Source organism: Pyxicephalus adspersus, chromosome 9 (assembly GCF_032062135.1).
Source record: "Pyxicephalus adspersus chromosome 9, UCB_Pads_2.0, whole genome shotgun sequence".
NCBI classification, from domain to species: domain Eukaryota; kingdom Metazoa; phylum Chordata; class Amphibia; order Anura; family Pyxicephalidae; genus Pyxicephalus; species Pyxicephalus adspersus.
Window position 1 is genome coordinate 56,313,661 of NC_092866.1, and position 16,311 is coordinate 56,329,971.

The following is a 16,311-nucleotide window of genomic DNA, read 5'->3' on the forward strand; positions in this document are numbered from 1 at the left end:
CTTCCCCCTTGCTGTTGGCTCTGAATCGCCCTCCTTCCCTGCGAAATCTATGAAATAGATACGCATGTTTGTAATGTTTTTTTTTTTTTTTTAATAAGCTGCATAATTCCTTCAGATATAATATTCTCCTGAAGAAGTCGATTCAGTTAAATGTGTTGGGATTGGAGGTTTCTGAGAAATGAATCATGCTGAATGTGTTTAATGTATTTTAAGATGGGGTTTATAGAGCATGTACAACAAGAGTCTTTTGTAGACATGTTGATATTCACTGTGAAATAAATTTATGAATTTTATGTTACTTGGTTAAATTAATTTTTTATGCTTAAACAGCCCCTTTAATTTATTTTGTGTGTTTTTTTCATAAAAGCCAGAGGTGAGGTTAATCATCCAATATTGGACAATGCACCATTATTAACTCCCCAACAAGCCAGTTTCCCATACTTTGGTTTGATTTCCTCTCATGTCCTGTTTCATCTGCTGTCCATTAGTTATTCCATCAAATTGGGAAGATTTCTGATTTGGATGATTACACTGAGCCTTAAAGACTATTCAAATATTTCTTTTTGTGTCCCAACCTCCATGATCTGAAACTGCGTTTCTTTTTAGCCTGAGGACCATCTCGGCCGCCCTCAATCCAATGCCAGCTATTAGCAATAATGTCATTCTTTCATAGGTTTTCATCTCATGACTTCTAGGCGTTCACCAAGAAATTCCTGTAATCAGATAACTTCATTTTATATGGGCAAGTAGTAGGAAAAAAAGAAAACTCTTTTCATTTCTTTGTATGTAATTATAGTAATGCATAGACAAATTAGATTAAGCAAAAGTACCATGCAAGGATTGGAATTGGCGTGTTCGACCTCATGGCTGCACAATTTCTGTGGCCATTTGGTAACTGATCTGCCATTTTTAGTTTGTCAGATCAGTTTCTGATCTGAAAAAAATCTTGGTATTTAATGCTAGCTATTCAAAGGGTAATTATTGCTATTTTTATATATTTTTATATTTATTATATTTAAGCTGGTATAATGCTGTAATAGCACAGCCCTCCTCCCACATAATTAGGACAGAACCCATTGCTGTTAATGCACATTGTACACAAAAATCAATTGTTCTTGGGACTCTTTTACTACAAGGACACAGAAATAGACTGAGTGCTGCATTGTTAGAGGTAGATAAACACATGAACATTAAACAAAAAGGTCCAGGGTATACTTTAGGCCCTCTTCAACTAATGACTAATGTAAACTTCAGCCCAGCTTAATCCGATTGTTTATCTTCTCCAGAACAGCCGTTGTAACTTGTGGAAGTTTCTTTTCCACTAAAATGCATTTTTGTCCTCTGACAGTTCCACTTACAACTTGCTAAATGTTATGATTCAGCTTTACTGCCTACAATGGAAAATATATAAAGACGAAAAGTGTATGAGTCAAGATTTATCCAATCACCCACAAGGAATCAGAGTTGAATTTGTCTGGGCTGAATTAAGAGGCATGGAACCAAATGATCAAATGTTAATGACATCAGGGGGAAATCAAACTATACAGGAGGTACTTCCGAGTTAAAGAAGCTCTGTGGGAATTAACCCTCCTCCATTCTTTGCCCTCCGCCCTTACTAATTCTAATCTAAAAGCCCTAAATATGTGGTTGCATGACATGCTGAATTGTTGAGAGTCTTCTAATAATCTGAATTTCCATGGTGTAGCTTGGACAATTCCACACAAATACATTCTAACATGCTGAGCCGTGGCCTCCCAGGAGCCACCAACTTGATCACGTCATGTAAAGGTAATATGGTCAATATGGGTACAGACTAGAATGATGGATCTACTGGTTGGCACCAATGGGGTTCACAGGCAGAGTAGTGGGGAGAATAAAAAGTGCTGCAGAAGGGCAATTTAAGCTGTTAAATAGGTGAGAAGAATGTGGGAGGTAGGGATGGTGAGGTGGTGGGGTTGCTCTGCCCAAAAATGGCCTTAAAGTAGACCTAAACTAAAATTGTTACCGTACATTTAAAGGTAGACCACCTTTTTAATTAGGGTATAAATTACTAACTTTTTGGGGGGGAGGGGGTTTGAAACCATTTTTTTTTTTTAATTAAAGCCCTTCCCTCCCCATCAACGTCACCATCTACCTGTGAGATCGGGTGTTGTAGGAAGAAGGTAGAAGAAGGGCAAATATGGTGGCGCCCAGGACTTCCTCCGCACTGACACAAAGGAGCATACTGGGATGACACTGGACACGATCCAGGAATCCTCCAGAGGGAGCAATGGATCTGCGAAAATAAAGGTGAGCACGTTTTTTTTTTCAGTTTACTTCCACATTATTTGTATTTCAAGCCAACATTTATTTTTATTTAGAACAGAGTAGGGATGATTTTCACTGGAACGATTATCCCAATGGATCATTTCCCATCTATTCTTGTTCTGGCAAGATTTTGGAATGTACTCCACTTTCATTCCTGGTTATAATGGTCAACAGAATGAGTAGAATTTGTGAAAAGTGAATTTCCCCAACTTTAACCACTCTATCTGAAACCTATTGATTTTGGTATAGATTCCTTGAATTCATTCACGTTTCACCACACCAGTCTTATCAGACCATGGTTTTATAGAGGTGGCCTTGTACTTGCACATAGTCATGCTTGAATTGTAATAGATCTTCCCCATACTGCTGTCACAAGATTGGAAGGGTGTTGTATACAAAGTATAATTCTTAAATTCTTAGATAAACTGATTCCTATAGGTTTTGACACTTCTTATTCCCAAGGTGAAATAACCGGTCCGTCAACCTGCATTGCATCTTCCCTGGCATCTAAGAGACAATGGCACACGTGTATGATCATGCTTCCTGATACACTTTGCCACTGGGTAGAAGTGTCATTGGAGATGAGATGCAGAATCTGACTTATAGTTACCTTTTCTAAATACCTTGTTATTAATGGGTTAGGGAGTGGCAGCACCTTGGCTATTGCAAAGCTTTAAGCCACAGATGTGCCCTGGGCAGATATATCCTTTATGTGTCCATGGAAGCTGTAAGCTATCGCATTATTCTTTAGATTTCGAAGGCACGATTCTTCCCTGTATTCCGGAACATCAGCTTTGGCTCATCTGGTGGTCCCCATGTCATTATAGGGCAGAGTTTTATATTCGTATAGGGGCTCCAGATAAAACCACAGCACAAAGAAGGGGATGCAGATTGTCCTTGAGACCATAGCTCTTGAAGACCCCAAAATGTTGACTTGCCTTTGCTTTAAGGTATATGCCAATGCTGTCCTCTCCTGCAAATGACTGGCTTTCATCCCTTGAGTCACTGACCCTCACCAAATACGCACAGTCGGCCCTCTGGCTGTTCTTTGACTCTCCTGATCTCCATTCTTGTTCCACTCCATAACTTACTCCACCTCTGAAACCAGATAATAGTACAAAATGTCAACGGTGAAGGCCCCTGATCTCTCGTTACTGACATCCTCTAAAGAAGAACTTTTTAAAGAAGTTTTTATTGCTGTTTCTCAATTCTTAACCTCATAGATACATTGAGATACACAAAGAACATATTCCCACGATAAAACTGATGGAGAAACAACAGATTAAACCAGCAAATACACTTTACAATGACATAAAAATGTTACAAGGATACAACTTAGTGATGGGGTTATGTTGGTGCTTTGCTATGTTGTTTAAACAGACTTTGTCCCCTTGCCCATTCAGAGTTGTGTGTGCTTTTGGGTTTTGTGGAGCATGTGGCATCCAACCATAAGTGACCGTTCAATGAGTTCAAACACCATAACATGAAGGAAGGAACTATGTGTGAGATCCAGCACAGAGCTTACACTAGGTAATGGAACAGAACATGGCGAAAGCATGGAGAAGTGAGTAGAAGTGTTCCAAACATTGGAAAGTGGAACTAAACCCTCCTTTCCAGTCAAGGATGGCGGCAACTTTTTGTTCTCTGTTTCTTAGGCCGTGGTGCCAAAATATAATTAGTAATGACACCAACTATTTGAAAGTTTGGTTTGGAATTTCAGCAAAAACTCCTTCTATACCTGGGAATGTTTTGGGGAAAATAATTGAGGCTTAGAGTTCTATTTCAGCAGAAGGTCCTCTTTGAATCGGTTGCTTTAGTTCCCCTTTTCCCCTTTTTTTAAGGTTGTTTATTGCTGTTAAAATCCCTATTGGGGAGAAATGACCTCAATGTGGTCACTGAAACAAGAACTGAGATAAAATCTCTTTAGCGGGGATACAGCAACGAAAAACACTGCTCATAATATTGTCAAAAAGGATCAGTGCTTCCGTGGGATTTCTATCTCTGTCCATAATGGGGGGGATTTCTTTTCCTGGTGGCACTGGGACAAACCATGAGGATAAATCTCTCTAGCAAATACACAGCTGAATTTAAAATCCTCACAATCTTCTGTGAAGGATTTTAGGTCTATATAACTCATTTTATGAGTCAAGCCATTTTGTAAAAATACACCCAACTTCCAGAGTTCTATATTAAACCATGACGGGGAAGACGACAGCTGTGGTCAGCTGAGGAAGCCCCAGAGAGCCTCGGCCCAGCATACACCGACTCATCATAGCTCAGCGAACTTCCACTTCCCTGGTTACAGTTGCCATTTGTAAAACATTGCTTTGTTTTTTGTGGTTTGACATCACACAGATCCAAAATCTGCATTATACAGTAAGATCTCTCTGCGGGATGAAGTATCAGTCATCCTCCTGCGGGTCTATTACCCAATAATCTCTGCATTCCATCAGCTTTTTAATGTGGCAGCCAGCCCAGTGGCAATAGACTGAAGCCCTGATATAGATCCCAACTGAGATCTAGCAAAGTTTCAAACTCTGTGAATGGAATTCTCGGTGCTTTTTATATCTCCTACAGATAAAACTGCTAAATATGCAGTTTGAAATGCTCATCGGCCACTATTATTGAAAATATTTAATCAGCCAATCACATGACAGCAGGTCAGCGAATTTAGACATTATCAAGACAACCTGCTAAAATTCAAACCAAAATCAAAATGGTGAAGAATTTAAGTGCCTTTGATCAAGTCATGGTTATTGCTGCCTGACAGGCTAGTCTGAGAATTCAGAAACTGCTGATCTGCTGGCATTTTCACCCACAGCCATCTCAAGCTCCATCCTATGATCCCTGAATACAACACATCTTCAATCTTCAAGCAGATGGGCTACAGCAGCAGAAGACCACTTTAAGTGCCACTACAGTCAATTAAAATTTGGCACCCAAGGCTACAATTTACACAGGGTCAACAAATTTGGACAAGATTGGAGTCATATTTCTGGTGTGATATTCAGATGGTATGGTCAGAATTTGGCATCCACAACCTAAAAGCATGGATCCATCCTACCTTTTGTCAATGGTTCAATCTGGTGGTGGTAAAAGAGTGTGAGGGATATTTTCTTTGGGCCCCTTAATACCAATAGAATAAATGCCACAGCCTTCTTTAGTATTGTTGCTGGCAATGTCCATCCCTTTATATCCTCAATGTACCAATCTTCAGATGGCTACTTCCAGTAAGTAAATGCACCATGGCACAAAGCTCAAATCATCTCAAATTGTACACAATTGGCTTCCACACTCACCAGATCCCAAACCAATCCAGCATCTTTGAGATGTGGTGGAACAGGAGACTCACATCATGGATGTGCAGACAACAATACCACGTCATCATGCCAATATGGATCATTGAAGAATGTTTCCAGCACCTCGTTGACTCTATGCCATGAAGAATCGCAGCAGATCTGAAGGCAAAAGAGAATGCAAACCTTATACGAGGCAAGAGGTAGAAACTAAAAAGCCAACACGCTTAGAGGTTCTGCAATTCTCTTCATCACGGCTTTTGTAAAGAGGGACTATAAAGTGTAAAGGGAATCAGAAGTATTTAAAAACTTGTCCTGGTTAGCAGACCTATGCCTTAAATTAAAAAATAAAATCCTGGCATGCCCCTTTTTTAACAACACATTGATTTTTCACAAAAACTCCACCTTTAACCATTAAAAATCAGCCATCAAAACCTGTTCTAGTGACTCTTCCTAAGGTGAGATGATGCCATCAGACTGCTTCACGGGAGAAAACATTTTCATAGTCTCCTCTCGGCCAGTGATCACACAAGTAGCAGGTCACAAGATGAGAAGGGGGCTAATCTGAATCAGGCATTTGCAATCACAGCCAAAAACTTAATGGGCAGCAGAATTTCCATGACTGTGTCTCTGGAGCTCAATCCGGAAGTAGATGGTGACCTTGGATAATGCTTAAACAAAAATGGCTTTGTGCTTCAGGAGAGAGAAAGGGAAACAGATATTATCAGAAGAAATATTGTTATCTCCAGGAGAGATGATCTATATATATTTGTATATATCTATAATAAATACCATAGTATGTATACAACCCAAATTTAGTTGATGTTAGGTCTTCTTTATTAAACGTAGCAACCAACTCCATGGGCTGGAATTTCTACAAAGGCCGAGATCCTTCCTCCCCCTGTAAAAGTGGCCCTGTCCTCCCAGGCAGACACTTGGCAGCTATGTATTCCTAGAGGGGCCAATTTACTGGCCGCATATAGGAAGTGTACTACTGATACAACAAGCGGCTCTCCAGGAATCATGTGCGTTTTTTTCTTAGGGCTGGAATGAATACTAAAAAAGAACAGCGGTGAATTGGCCCTTTATGAACGAATGAAAAGATTTCAGTCCCAGTGTTCATCTGCTGCTGAGCAATCATCAACTCCATAAATATAAAATATATAGACAGGTGAAATGAGAGTGCCGGCGCTGTGCAACATATACAACGAAAGCACATTTGCTTTGCCATTGGTGCATTTTGGTTTGGAAAAACTTTGGAGGACAAAAAGTAATAAAAATGTCAAAATTATTACTTTAATTATTATATTATATTATATATATATATATATATATATACTGTGTACATCATAGCTCTGTAATACATGCAATTTTTTCATATTCATATTTTATCTCTTTATAAATGTAAAAAATGCCTGTAATGCCAGAAATAAAATTTCAGAACAGGTCTGACAATACAGTGCCTCTGCGGCATTTTAAAATGCCAGTCTGTGCCATCATCCTTGATTAGCCATGTCCCCTTAATACACATATATGGTGTGCTGGTTGGTGAGACTGCACTTCCTTAGTCCTAGCTCACTGCAAATCTACTAAACCAGGTCAGTTTCACTAAAAACAATACACTCATTGTCATATTTAAAGTATATCGGAACCCATGGACATTTTTGCAAAACAGTTCTATAGCTGAGCTCTGCACAAAGACAGTTTTACATATAGCTTATATTTGTACATCTCAGATGATAACCCAATACTAATGATGGATGTTCTTGTAGGGTGAGCTCAGTGGACATGGTGTTGAGGTCACATTACATTAGATCAGCGTTTCTCGACCTTTTTACCATAGGGGAACCATTGAAATAACTTTCAGGGAAGCTCTTCTATAATTACTATACCAACAGCTCACAGTATATTAGTGTGGTGATCAGTAGGAGGAATGCCTCATATATTGTTGTCCGTTGGAAAGAATTTCATCCTTAGCAGATCATTGGTTTTACTTAAAGGGATACCTAAGCTCAGAATTTTCAAATTACAAAAAAGGGTACACAACTAACTTTTATGTGAAGTAAAAATTCTGTCTGTTTTTTTTTTTTTTTATGGTGCAAGACCCTTTTTTAGGTGATCGAGAATGAATGGGAGCACAAAGCCTCCTGAGATACCTACGTCACGCATTCCAGAAGGCTCCTGGGTGCTCCTTCTGCGCATGGCCGAGCACTTTAGTCAAAAGGGGAAAATAAAAAAGCCAATCTTGTGCATGCGCAGTGAGATCGGCAAGTTTTTTTCCCCAACTATGTCACTCAATGTCACACCTGGGATTGGGTTACGTAGTAAGAAGAACCTGGAAGAAGAGGAGAAGATGGCTGCGCCTAATGCACTGGCCCGAAGACTTATGCTGGGACGACGCGGGACCAATGAAAGAGACCTCCAGACCGATCGACTGCTCTGCGGGATTGAAGGTAAGTGGCTTTTTTTTTTTTTTGGCCTTTTATCAGTTTACTTCCTCTTTAACCTGACCTAGGAGCCACAAATTGCTTATTGCTTAAGGAACCCCAAGCAACCTCATGAGGAACCCTGGTTGAGAAACATTGAGTTAGAGCGTCACAGCAAGGTTAGGGCTAGTTCGGAGGGATGGTGAGATTGTAGTGTGGTTACTACTTCCTAAAATTTGTGAACTTTGCCCAACCTTGGGAAATGAATAGGGGGCAAACATTTTTATTCCTGAGAAGCTTAGAAAAAAAAAGTAATCCTTTAAAAATTTGGGATCAGGCCGGGCTTTATAACCGATCAAACAAGGTCAGGCAACGTCCTTTCTGCAATAAGTATTCTTACCTGCCTGATTGACACTACATGCACCTTAACAATACACTAGTGTGTAAAAGACAGCAATGCGCATAACTGTGCTTGCTCTGTTTAAATGCAACATGCACTACACTTCTGAATAATTTGGTGCATTGGGCTGCCCATTAAAAACCACACAGCCAACCCCTATAGCCAGATGACTGTTTCCCAAGATGAATCATTGTGATCGACAAAAATACAACATGTGCCCTGACGACTTTCTACAATTCAGCCACCCCAAGGCCAGAATGGGAATGACCTCTGTCTTTTTCTACAGAGGAGGATGCAGCAGGGAGTCTCCCACTCCCCCCCCCCCCCCCCCTCCCCTTCTCTATAGAACTAATCAGCCCTGCGTGTTCTGCACTTCTTCATTCTCCATGTAATGGAAACAGTCACAAACCATCATTTCCAGCAACAGAAATTGAATGTCTGTACACAGCTTATGATGCAGAATAAAGTTGCATTACTTGATGGTCTCAGTTTCCAAGTGCTGCAAAGTGGCAGTTAATAGCAGGCAGGGAGCCCCGACACTCTCTGCTATCAGCATCAGAATTATTGATGAGAATATCGCTGCATCCTATTCATGTAGAATGCATACTGAGCTAAGACTTGTGTCAGGAATGATCCCCCCTTATCAGCCACTCTGCCTATAATTACCCATCTGACATTTCCCACATCGAGCGGTGCCATTGATCGCCTGTGTGAGGTTACCATGAAGAGATGATACCATCAGGCTGAATATCAAAATATTCATTTATTAGTAAATGTAAGGAGCGCAACCCATTAGTGACATTTATACCGTCTCTGCTGGAGAGGAGAGAACTAATTATTTACATGGGAATGAGAAGAAATAAAGAGGACCGGTCTTAATAGTTATGTGTAGGCTCTTAACACCAGGAATAAAGAGAACCAGTCCCAATTCTAATGTGTATCTATATTGTACAAATCTTCCTATTGTGTGTTACATCCCCCACTTCTTAGATTGTAAGCTCTTCGGGGCAGGATCCTCTTCTCCTCCTGTGTCTGTATCTGTCTGTCATTTGCAAACCTTTATTAATGTACAGCGGTACATAATTGGTTGGCACTATATAAATACTGTTTAATATTAATATTAGTCTCTGATCACTAGTATAAAGGGGACCTGTCCTAATATCAATATACTGTCCTATTGTACATGCTTCCATCCCCAGAATTAAAGAGGATCAGTCCACATAATAATCTATAGCCATATTGTACAAGCCTTTATCCCTAGCATTAAAGAGGACCGGTCATAATACTTATGTGTAGTCAACAGCTTACAAACCACAAAAGTTATCATATTGCTGTTTAATACACCAATTTCTAAGGCTATGTTCACACTGGCGGTGAGGTTGCAGTGTGGTTACCGCTTCCTCTTGCCAGGGAACTGCTACCTCCAGGAGCGGGGTGCAGTACTATTACCGCTCACTGCCATCAACTGTCAAATGTTGGTTCATTGCAACATTGCATTGCAACTGACCAAGTGCCTCGGCTGAATCCCAAAGCAGTTCTGCACCTGCCCTAAGGAAGTAGTAGCAGACTGATGAAAAATATAATCATTGTTCTTACACTGCTGAACAGGTAATTGTCTCCTTGCGTTGCTTTCCTCCTCTAATATTCAACTGCAAGAGGCTGATACCTGATCAAAGTCTGGTACTTACACTGCTTACATTAAAAAAATCAATTTTAAGTTTTATTTATGAATCCGGAGCTGCATTAATTTGTTTCTTTTATATATTCCCAAAATTTAGCCTTAACTCCAGCAATGTCCGAGCCTCCGCTACCCAAACACAGCAACAGAAAGTGTTATTTTCTTCACATTACAAATCAGCTTTTCTTATTGGTTTTTAACACATTTTTTTCTTTTTTCAATTCCATCCTGAGAGAAATGTAAAAATGCGTTTCTTGGTGTGATATCAATAAACAGAATCATCATTTTGGTAGGAAACACAAAAAAGGATGTTCAGCACAAAGAAACTCATTGTGACTCATCATGTAAAGGTGAAGAAACAATCACTTCATTTTTCCGATTTCTGTTTATTTTTTACACAATTTGCTGATACAGAAAACTAAAGTTGTGCAGATTATTGAGGGAAGTTTAGGTTTTCTTGGCTTCTAACCTGGCCAAGAATTTCCATCAGTCTCTGCTCAGCCTGAAATGACTGATTGGCCAACACTATACGTCAGTGTTTCTCAACCAGGGTTATATGGAAATCTAGGGTTCATCCAGAGGTTGCTAGGGATTCCTTGAGCAATGAGCAGTTTGTGCAGAAAAGTGTGGATAAAAGCAGGGGTCTCCAACCCCTCGTCCGCCGCCCATTAGTGGGCGCAGCCATATGACAGGTGGGCCAAGGCACTGGCTGATGCATCCCCAGCGGGGTCAGGAGAAGGACCCTGCTTAGGGGGGCACACTGACCAGACCCGTGGACCATGTCTCTGGTCCGCATCCCAGGCCCTGGGGGTTGTTTGTTTTGTGTCTCTGGCCACAACCCCTAAAGCACAAGGTTTTAGACCTGCGATGAGAGAGTGGGTGAGTGCTGGCATCAAGACGTCACTCTGGGGGAAGTTTGAGTGACACACGGCTTCCCGCGCAAACAAGGTCCGGAGTCCGTGCATTTAGTGGTCTGCAATCTCCAAAAGGTTGGGGACCACTGCCCTAAAGATCTGGCTGCTGTCGCTCAAGGTGCAGTATATGATGAGAGGAGCGATTTGCAGCGCCAACAGTGCGAGATGGCAGGACTACTCTAGGTAAGTACGATAATAAAAAGGCAAAACCAAGGGGAGTAGAGATGGTATGGGTGGGAATAAGAAAAGAACAGGTATAATGGGATATGGGGGCTCCAAATGCACCGAATTCCAGCACCCCTACCATTATAATATTTGGGACCCTGGAAAAGGTAGGGCACCATGGGCAATTGCCAGTGTGTCTTATCGTAAAACTGGTCCTGGGAGAGAGAGAAGAACAGAGAGGAGCAAAAAGAAAATTCACAATACGGAGAAACTTCAACAAGGAAAACAGAATAAAGTGTAACCAGTGTAACCAGTGTAACTATGGAAATTCTGGAGTGAAATTTATAAAGATTTGGTGGTTCCCCAATGTACACAATGTAGCCAGTATATATATTAGACCACTGTTTATCAACAAGCGTTCTACCAGGGGTTGCTAGGGGTTCCTTGAGCAATGAACAATTTGTGGCTCTCTCTGCCACCAATGACATTCTTCCCACAGGCCAACAAGTTGTAGATATAATAATTATAGTAGGGGTTCCTTGAAGACCTGAAAATTATTTCAATAGTTCCCACATGGTAAAAAGGTCCAGAGACACTGCCTTAGAAGATCAACCTCAATATTTCTAACATTCAGAGGTTCCCTGAGATCTCAAACTTTTTCTAAGGGCTTTTCCAAAGTTCATAAAGTTTGCTCTAAAAATATTGTGTTAATCAGGCTGTAGAAAGCTGCCGTACCCTGTAATTATAGAGGCGGGCCTGTGAGGGAATAGCAGCATTTCCTCCATTCTGCATCATCCAAATGTCTCCACCAATATCATTGTGCGTAATTACAGGTCTGCTGCAAAGCTTGTACTGAGAAATGGAGACACAGTGTAGCAAGCCATTCATCATCACAACCAACTGTAAAAGCAGAATACCAGGCAGACAGATAAATACATACAAGCTGGAATATACAAATATAAACTGTGCTACCTGCCAATGTTTGTCATTCTAGCTGCTTTTGTGATGCATGCATATACATAGACACAGCCATGAGGGTAAAGGATATAGGGGTATCACCCCCAACCCTAAACTTACTGATTGAGCAATGAGGGAAGACTAAGACAGTCAGTGATTGTAATATTTCTGCTCATCACAGAACAGTGTTTCCTGAATTTTTAACATTTGCAAGTCTTCCGGGAACCTTTTCTATAAGTACTATATCCAGAGCCCTCAGTATATTAGCTTGGCAGTCAGTGAGAGGAATTCCTTTTACATTGTTGGATAACAGAAAGAATGTCACCATTACAGATAGCCAAAAAGATAATTGCTGTCAGCAAACTGACCTGAGAGCTACAAATTGCTAATCGCTCAAAAAAACCCTAAGAACCTCTGGAGAACCCTGGTTAAGAAATATATGGCAAATTCTGTGCAATACTCACTTCTTTGGTTCCAATGCCAAAAGACTCTCGGCTCTTTCCTACATCTAAATCATTCTTATTGACACCCATTATCACTCAACCAGCTTCCTGGGAGCTCAGGGAGTCAAAACTAGGCCCACTAAGGAAGCTTTAAGCCAAGCTAAGCTCAGGTGAATTCTGCAGAGGATGACATTACCATCATCACAGGGCTGTCCATTGCCAAATGAAGATGAGAACCCTGTATGTCACATAATGAGGTGCCCCTTCTGCCCTCCAAAGGACAATGAATTACTACTTTGTTTAGAAAGTTTGAGAACCCACCAAAGGGTGTTAAACCCAGAACTATGCAGGTACCATTAGATGGGAGGTCAATTAGCCAAAGAACAAGAAATCCCTAACAACCACTGGAGAAACCATAGGGTTCCACAATATGGCAGCCTGTGCGCCAGTGTAACTGCAATGGGGCCTTGAAGCAATCTGCTATAGGGACAGAAATAAGGTCAGGAACACCAATATCTATCTATCTATCTATCTATCTATCTATCTATCTATCTATCTATCTATCTATCTATCTATCTATCTCTCTGGATGTACAGTATATAAGTGTGACATGAGATGCATGGAAGATAAACTCAGGTTGTCCCTGGAGGGTAGATGAGAATAGCAACTGGATGATGAAAGCTCCTTTTTTGCATTACTGTGTAGCGTCCGTTTCTATGGAACAACCTATGTATTATATAGAATGGGCACTCTTTATACATTAAAGCCAGTCAAGCATGTAAAAGGATTGACATCCAATGTACCCAGCTGGCGTCGCAATACTTGCCATTCGTTTTGTAACACAAATATAAATGACAGTGGGGGATCACCAGGCATTAGTCCATATTCTGTAAGCAATTTAAATGCTATTACCAGAGTCGACTGAAGGACGATGGTGAGGCTGGATATCGGGCCACCTCATTTGAATCAGATGGACTGCCCCCTAGGAACAGACGTAAGCAGGGGAGGGACTTCAGATTTCAGATCACACCTAAAAGTGCTGAGGTACATCAGTCAGGTTGGGCAATGAAAATGTAAAGAAGCTGTGTAACTCTTTAGAAAATAATAAATTGATGTTTTAATTAAGTTAGCATATGCAGCTCACTCATCTTCATATCTACCCTTTGTCATTTCATAAACAGCAGGCTGGAAAAGGGAGCAGCAGCACCAGGAGCCAATCAGGTACTACTACATGCACAGGTTCGGACCATGGATGAAATCAGAGAATATGGCTTATCAATGTGTTGCTGCTCTGTCATTGACAGTCTGGAGGTTGCAGAGTTTTGATATTGCTTTCTATTTCTTATCTAAAGTGGTGTCACCCTCACAGCTGTGCTGCCTGGCAGAGATATATGAATCACAAAAGCAGCTGCACAGAATTACAAATTCTTTGGTAGATAGGACATTTTACATTGGGGTATTTAGCTGCTTTCCTAGAATTAAATCTTAAAGTCCAGTCGCAGCTCAAAAGATCAGAATCACTCATACATAGACATATACATAGACAGGTAAATGTACAGAACAAATGTATATATGAAATCTGACAATTAATTTATATTTCTACCTAGGGTAACCAAAAGAAATTTCTGGGCCCCTTCTCTCTTTTTGATCAGAGACAGTATAGAAATACCCCCTGCCCATTTGATTCTTGGGTCAGTTTAACTGAAACCATTGATCCGTTTGGCTATCAGTAAGGGAGGCATTCTTCCACTAGCCACCAATATAAGAGGCATTCTTCCCACTGACCATCACACTAATATACTGTGAGCTGTGGATATAGTAATTATAGCAGGGGTTCCCTAAGACCTGAAAGTTATTTCAAGGGTTCCCCTATGGTAAAGCTTGCTCTAACATGTCTTCTCCTCCACTTAATTTATGACCTCACTATGTTCCCACATTGTATGCAATGCTGAAGTCATTTCTTAGAACAAAAACCAGAGACAGGTCCCACCTTTGCTTGTGACTTCTCTTTGAAAATGACAAAAATTAAAGAAAATTGCAAAAAACATAAAAATTCCCTTCGATTGGTAACTGGGGAAGTCATCGTTGACCTGAAACATCAGAAGCACTTGGTAACCAGACACATTTAGTTTGCTATCACAACAAGTGCTATCCTTGCAGGAGGAAGTTGTGTGCTTGCGGTCAGCTTCCTCTCCGATAAGCCCTCTGTGGTTCAGCCGTGTCAGTTGTATCAGTAAGTCGGCTGTTCCAAGTAATACATGTCAAATCATCATCATCATTCACCATAATAGACCAAATAGAAAATATGACATTTATAATATATTATATTAATTTAAAAATAATTTTGCTGTCTGTGATGCACTCATTTCTTAAACCAGGACTTAAATTGAACCTCCACAACCTTCATACAGGAAATCCCTATCTACAAAGAAGCTCTCTATCAAAATCCCTGATTATCAATATGCTGGGTTACTAGTACCTATGTGACAAGTTTATTTATTACCTTGGAAGTTCACCCTGGTCCTATGTTTATTATCTATTACAGATGGCATCACCATCATGGTTCTTCTAAATACCCTTGGGGAAGTCCAAAGGGCTAAACGTGTCAGGATTTAAGGCCATTAATCAATGGACCATTGTACAAACCATACCTTATAATCGTTCCTTTTGTATGACTATTTGTGTGTTTTACCATTAGGTGACCTCTATTTAGTACCAATACCTTTAAACCCAATGCAGGAATGAGAGTTAAAGCGTACCTAAACTCAGAATTTTCACTTTACATTTCAGGAGCCCTTATCTACATCACCCGCTCTCGTGCCTGGGTCGGGTGACATAGAATCAAGAACCCGGAAGAAGAGGAGAAGATGGCGTCACCCGGAGCGCTGGCCCGAAGACGGATGCCAGGACGACGCGGGACCCGATGGAAGACACCTCCGGACTGATTGACAGCCCTGAGGAATTGAAGATAAGTGTATTTTTTTATTGTTTTGGGGGACTTTTGAGCTTAGTTCCTCTTTCTACTTTTTATTGATAATTTATTTACAATAAATTTATTTCTAGTTCCTCGCATGTATTTAATGTACAGTGCTGCATAATATGTCGGTGCTATATAAGTACATGTAAAAATGTTGTCCCTCCCCTGTCAATAAAGATGCAGAATAATGCTCAGCCATGTCTGCCATCCCTTGGTATTCTTCTCAGGCAGATCTAGTTGTAACGGCCAGTGCCTTGAAACCCTTCTCCTTGGTGCTGGTCTTGTCGCCACCCCTCTCGATGATGCCATCATGTACAGTGCAGAGTTGGATCCCTCTCCTTGACCTGTTTTGTTTATAATTAAGAAGCTTCGTCAGATCTGCTCCACCCAATGTGGAGAAATAAGAGCCAATTAATTGTAACTATAACAATAATCAAAAGTATTCCTATCACAAGTTTATAAGTTGAAAAAAAAGTTCTGGGAAATACCATGTTGTTTTCTTATATATAACAATTAAAATACATTCAAGAAAATATATTTTTTAAGCCAACAGGAAGAAGATGGGGGGTCAGGGATGGGATATAGGCCAAGTCATATGCTACAGTTTTTTAAAGAAGGTTTCATTTTTTCCTATACATTATCTGCTTACCTGAGTGTAGTTCTTCTTTATTATACCCAGACTTCTAGGAGATTTGTAGTGATTGGGCTTCCATCTACTTGGAAGTTTGTTTTGTCTGTCCTGCCCTTT

At 40.5% G+C, this 16,311-nt stretch overlaps 1 long non-coding RNA gene across 1 annotated transcript; it reads right to left on the bottom strand.

Annotated features, from left to right (window-relative positions):
• Positions 1 to 111: 111 nt before the first annotated feature.
• On the bottom strand, positions 112 to 16,311 carry LOC140338077 (uncharacterized). The gene is made up of 4 exons (XR_011922179.1): positions 16,213 to 16,311; positions 14,577 to 15,907; positions 2,135 to 2,275; positions 112 to 713 (listed from the first exon to the last, which is right to left on the bottom strand). It is a non-coding gene; the product is annotated as an uncharacterized lncRNA (long non-coding RNA).